The following is a 6216-nucleotide window of genomic DNA, read 5'->3' on the forward strand; positions in this document are numbered from 1 at the left end:
ATTTGGAAACTGTCAACAGAGTTGACCTTGTCACGATTTTCAATAGATCTTAATGGATTGTATTCAACAAAGAGAAAACAAAAAAGTTTTAGTTTGGATTTAGCTTGTTGTTATCTAAATAAAAGTTGAGTCTTTCTGTGGTCGAAGTTACAGTGACTTATTTGAACAGTATCTATATAACTTTCTTTCCTGATTAATTGATTAAAGTAAAAATCATATAATCAATCAAATTTATCTTTACCTCATTTCAACAAAAGGTTAATGCTATATTCATTGAAACATCTGTTATTGCCAGATAACTGAAATTAAGCAACATTTACCCTAGTCAATACCTAGATGGGTACTGTTGTGATAATGTAGAAAACGAGTTTCGGTAATTTCCTTACAGGATTACAATAAAGTCGAATTGAAGCAACAGTTTTCGCAAAAAGAAAAAATACCAACAGCTTGTTAATTTAATTAAAAAAAATTTTTTTTACTTATATCAAATAAATAAAAAAGATACAAACAGGAATAACACGTGCAAAAAATGAAATAATAAATGCGCCAACAAGATGTTTCATAAGATAATCACCAATCGGAACCACAAACGTGAGGAATGAAAACAACAAGATCACTAGAGTCACAACCAGAAGATTATGAAAGAGAATTACCAGTGGAACATATGTAGAAAACATCACTATTGAACAAACAAATTCGCCCATTTGTAATACTTAATTATAGGTATTCAATTTATACTGTGTTATTTATTGGCCACACTGCTTCTTTTGTTTATTAGTTTGAACCTAAGGATGTTTTATGATGATAGCTGTAATGAAAACAGGACAAGAGATTCTGTCTAGTAATCTTTTATTCAAATAAGAATCTTGCTACTCGTCTAAGCGGAAATGTACAGCTTTTATAGCTTGGATTATCAAAGAGGAGATAATCCATATTCCCAACATTTTCCCCCATCAAATTTCTAACTGGCAGGAAAGAAAGTCTCTTAAATGCCCAGGTTTCCTACAAGCTTTCAGTGGCTGCCTCAGCAGACCATGATTCGTGGTTAGAGTACTCAAACAGGGAGGCTCTTCTTTGTAAGCCTGTCTGTGGGTTCTAAAATACCTCGCTCCAAAATGTTTCCTTCTCAGAGGAGCAGGCCGTTCCATGTCAGTCAGTTTCTGGATGAACACGTTTTTGTGGGACTAGTCCTTCATCTGTCATGGATTCAGGTGTTGGCTCATCTGAAGTGTCTGATGGAGCCTCAATGGAGACAGTTTCATTAGACAACGAGTCAGGAGCAATTTCAGTGTTTGATGGAGCTATGCCTCTGAGAGACACATTAGACGCTCTACAATCCGCATTTCATACTAGAGCGTACTGAGGGTTCGCCTCTATGAGCTCTACCTCATCCACCAATTGATATTCTTGGTGTAACATGCATGTCATCTCAGAAACACAATATTAGATCAAGAGAGCCAAGGGGTGGGATTTGTGATGGTACACAACAGGGATTGAATGGCGTATAATGCGACAGAAAGGAGATTTTCCCAATTATCAATCGAACATCCATTACTTGATGAAACCAATTGAACGGTTTTTCAAATAATGTCATTATATCTTTCACATTGGCCGTTACCTATAGGGTTTTAGGGAGTTGTCCGGCTTAGAGCTACTCTTCATTCCTGTAGAAATTGTCAAAGCTGCTCTGACACGAAAGAAGCCTCTTGGTCCGAATGTATATAGGCAGGAACTCTAAAGACAGAGAATAGTGAGCAGAGCGGTCCTTTAAAATCGAGATTGACTCTTTCAAACAGTTGTATTGCTTTTATTAAAATGTCAGTTTTGGGTTTATAAAACCGAGGCTTTCTTTCAGCAGGAATTTGTAATTCTTTTACCTCCTCTACTGAGAAAGGCAAGTTTCTACACCTCACAGCATGAACCATTCGAATAATGCCTAGATGACAGAGATTGTTATGTAGTGTTTGGAGTTCATCTCCGCTTGATGCCATACAGCATACGCTTGACAGTGGATCAGCTGTTAGGTTCTCCTTGGCGGGTCGGTAGCTAATGTCAAAGGAGAAACAAGATAGTTCAATTCTATTTTATCATTCTTTATTTTGCTTGTAGTCTTAGCAACTGATTTTTGGTCAGTAAAAGCTTAAACTGGCATCTGGTCAGGCAGTGTCGCCATTTTCTTAATGCCTCGACAATGGCGTAGGCTTCCTTTTCAATTGCAGGGTGTCGTCGTTCAGCCTGTGAGAGAGTCCTTGGGAAAAAGGCTACAGGACGATTAGCTTGTCTCAAAGAAGCAGTAATAGCACTGTCTGATACATCTGTTTCAACAACCAGAGGAATATTTTGGTCTCTTGTTGTAATTGCTGATTTTGCAATATCCTTTTTCAGTTCCTTGAATGCCTCAATAGCTTGATAAGACAGCAGAAACGTCTCTACTTGTGTTAATGGATGTATATTTTCTGAGAATGATGCAATCCATTGGGAATAGTGAGCAGACATGCCCATAGCAGGTCGAAGGGAAGGCCAATTGTGAGGGACAGGCATCTGGAGTAAAGGTTTCAATTGATCTGCATCTAGAGCCATAAAACCTTTGCTTATGGTATAGCCGAGTAGGTTTAATTTGTCCAGTCCAAACGAGCATTTGTCGTCGTTTAGGGTAGGTTGTACTTGTCGACAACAGGCATGAACCGTCCAAGATTTTTGTTGAGTTTCTTTTTATTATGGCCACATACTGTGACGTTGTCAATATACGCAAAGGTGCCTTCCAGTTTCTCATCCATCATGATTTGATCAATTATCCTTTGGAAGCTGATTACCCCATTCGTAACTTTAAAAGGAATTCTGCAAAATTGATATAATCGACCGTGGCCCTGAAAGCTGTGTATAGCTTGTCTCTAGGTCTGATGGCGATCTGATGGTATGTGCTTTTCAAGACCAGAGTTCTAAACATATGATATTTGGCTATTTCGCCTATCCTTTCATCTATCCTGGATAGTGGGAAGTCGTCCAAAAGAGTAAATCTATTTATGGTTTGGGAGTTAAAATGTATCAACATTAACACTACACATGAATAACAACACGCAAGACAAAATTTACATTATAGATGAATGAGCTGTTACCACTTGCCGAAAAAAAATGGCCGTTGCAAAAACACCATAAGAGACTGTTATGCCCTCTAGTGATAAAAAGCATCAATAGTTTCATCGGAGTGTAAGGGAGATAACTCTGTCCAATATATTACATCCCTTCAACCTTACTCTGGATCACAAACATAGTCTTCAAATTTTTTTGGTGGTCTCCGAATACGTCCTGACCTGCGAGAGGGTGGTGATGCCGATTTTCCTATCTCTGCTGGAGTCCCTGCAACTTCTTCCTATCTGCCTGCTCTCAGGTACAAAACTTTCCTCAGGAACTTCAGGTGTGCTGGAAACTTCAGGTGTGCCGGAATTCTCAAGATTCTCTGCAAAGTTATCTGCTTGTATCTCACGTGTAAGTTCCACTGCTGCCAGTGATGGGAGTTTCACAAGCTGGTCCACATGTCTCCTTACTAGCCCTCTACCGGTTTCCACTTCAAAACTCACTGCTCCCAACTGTCTGGTAATGGTACCTTCAATCCATCGTTGAGTAGATCCATAGTTATGCACAAGTACAGGATCGGCTACTTTAAATTCACGGAGCGCTACCATTACTTTGCTCCCCCTTTCCATTTTATTTTTCACGTCCTGTACGTGTCTGGCTTTGCCAAATGAAACGCCGTTCTTAACTGTCGTTTGAACATCAGCTCAGCAGGAGAAACCCCAGTTGATGAGTTGGGAGTTACCCTATAAGTGAATAAAAATCTGTTCACTTTGGTTTCAAGTGTTGCCTTGGGGTTCATTTCTATCCTTTTAAGCACTTCCTTGAAGGTGTGTACACTGCATTCGGCTTGACCATTTGAGGAAGGATGGTAAGGAGCTGTGAAAATGTGTCGAATTCTATTGGCATTCATGAATGTTTTGAATTCTTCACTTGTAAAACAGGGACCATTGTCACTCGCAATTAATACTGATAGTCCATGTGTTGTGAAGATCCCTCTGAATTTTTCAATTGTTCTCATAGCAGAAGATGATTTCATTATGCATATTTCAGTCCACTTTGAATGAGCATCCACTACTATCAAAAACATGTGCCCCAAAAATGGACCCGCATAATCTAAGTGGACTCTCTCCCATGGTGAACTTGGATATTCCCAGCAATGAATGCGAGCCTTGCCAGGGTTGCTTTGATTAAGAATGCAGGTTCCACAAGCTTTACCGCCTCTCTCAATGTCTGCATGCAGATTTGGCCATCACACATAGCTGTGAGCAAGGGCCTTCATCCGCATGATCCCTATGTGTGTCAGATGCAATTACTGCAGCACTTTCGTTCTAAGTCTAGCCGGAATTACATCCCTATTTCCCCATAATACTGCATCATCTTCACATGTCAACTCTGTCCGCTTGTTGAAGTAGCGCTTCATTGCTATGTCTGGAATGCACCTCAGGATGTATTCGTGCACCCGACTCAAAGTAGGGTCTCTTCTCGTATCCCTTCTCACTGCCGCCACAGTCACTGGAACATCAATCAAGTTCATCATGTGTATCCTGTTAGTATTTGGCGTGGCATCTTGTTCCTGTGCACTGATTGGAAGATGACTGAGGCAATCTGCATTTCCATTAAGGGACCCGGCACGATACTTCAACCTATAATTGTAGGCAGCCAGAAATATGGCCCAGCATTGAACTCTGGCAGCAGCAAGGGAAGGGATAGGCTTATGTTCAGCAAACAACCCCAATAACGGTTGTGGTCAGTGAACAACGAAAAATTATTCCCATGCAGATATTGATGTAATTTTTCACTGCAAAGACTAGGGCCAGCCCCTCCTTCTCAATGTGTGCATGATTCTGTTCTGCCTCAAACAGTGTTCGTGATATGTAACATACTGGTTTCTCCCTTCCATTTTGTGAGCCATTGCAGCTCCCAGTCTATAGGGAGAAGCATCTACTTGCACCAGAATAGGTCTAGATGGGTCAAAATGAGTTAAAAGACGTGCAGAACACAGCATCTCCTTTGTTTCTTCAAAGGCCCTTGTTTGTCCAGCACCCCATACCCAGGGAGTACACTTCCTCATTAAGCTATGAGCGGTTCCAGTATTGTTGATAAATTCGGCAAATGACTATGATAATAATTAAGTGCCCCAGGGTAGGCTCTTTACTCCGTGATGTTTAGTCATGGCGGCTACTTTGTCTGGAAGAGGCGCTATGTCTTCCTTACTAATTCTGAAACCCTGTTAGCTCAAGAAAATTGGCCAAATTCGTGATCTAAAAGACAGCCATGTCAAGTTAAGAATGTACACTGGCGAGTTAGTTAAACCACATGGGACCACAGACGTAGAAGGGTTAAAGCGTCGACTACCTTTGCTGGTGGTGAAAGGAACTTGACATGGCTTTCTTTTAGATCACGAATTTGGCCAATTTTCTTGAACTTTTCTAGGCTCATTACTGTGCATGAAGCTCCTGTGTCCACTTCCATGATCAATTTCTCTTGATTAATTAGTAGTTCCACTAATATTGGTGGTGTCCGAAGTATAGCAACTGTGTGCAAGTCTAGCTTTTCCATATTTATTTCCATTTCTTCTGCCCAACAATTTTCCTCCACATTGTTCACCGCCCTGCTTTCCTTCCCTCATGCTGCTGAGCTAACATGCCTGATCTCTTCTTGTCTACACTTCCAACGAGTATGCCTGATTCGCCTACATTTAAAACATTCCTTGTTTTTAAACTGACACTTGACCGCCTGGTGGCCAGTGCTTCCACAACACTAACACTCTCGTTTTAATGGCAACTAATTGTACGGACGTTTCACTTTCACTCGTCTGTGCACCCAACATCAACTTGGAATATTTCCTTGCCGATTCCATGGACACTGCAATTTCAATGGCCTTGTCCAAAGTTAGCACTCCTGTATCTTCTCATCTTTCACTCCCACAATCAAACGATCACATATGTGTTCATTTACTTTTTCTTTAAAGTTGCAATGCTCCGACATTTTTCTCAGTGTGGCCACGTATTCACGAATGGATTCGTCTTCTCGTTTGTCCCTCGTGTTGAATAAGAAATGTTCATGTATCACATTGGGGGGGGGGGCAGTCTAATGTGTCTCTCCATCAGAATGTACAGCTCTTCAAATGTTTTCTGCTCA

This window comes from Euprymna scolopes, chromosome 11 (assembly GCF_053919585.1).
Source record: "Euprymna scolopes isolate OS-2025 chromosome 11, ASM5391958v1, whole genome shotgun sequence".
Lineage (NCBI taxonomy): Eukaryota > Metazoa > Mollusca > Cephalopoda > Sepiida > Sepiolidae > Euprymna > Euprymna scolopes.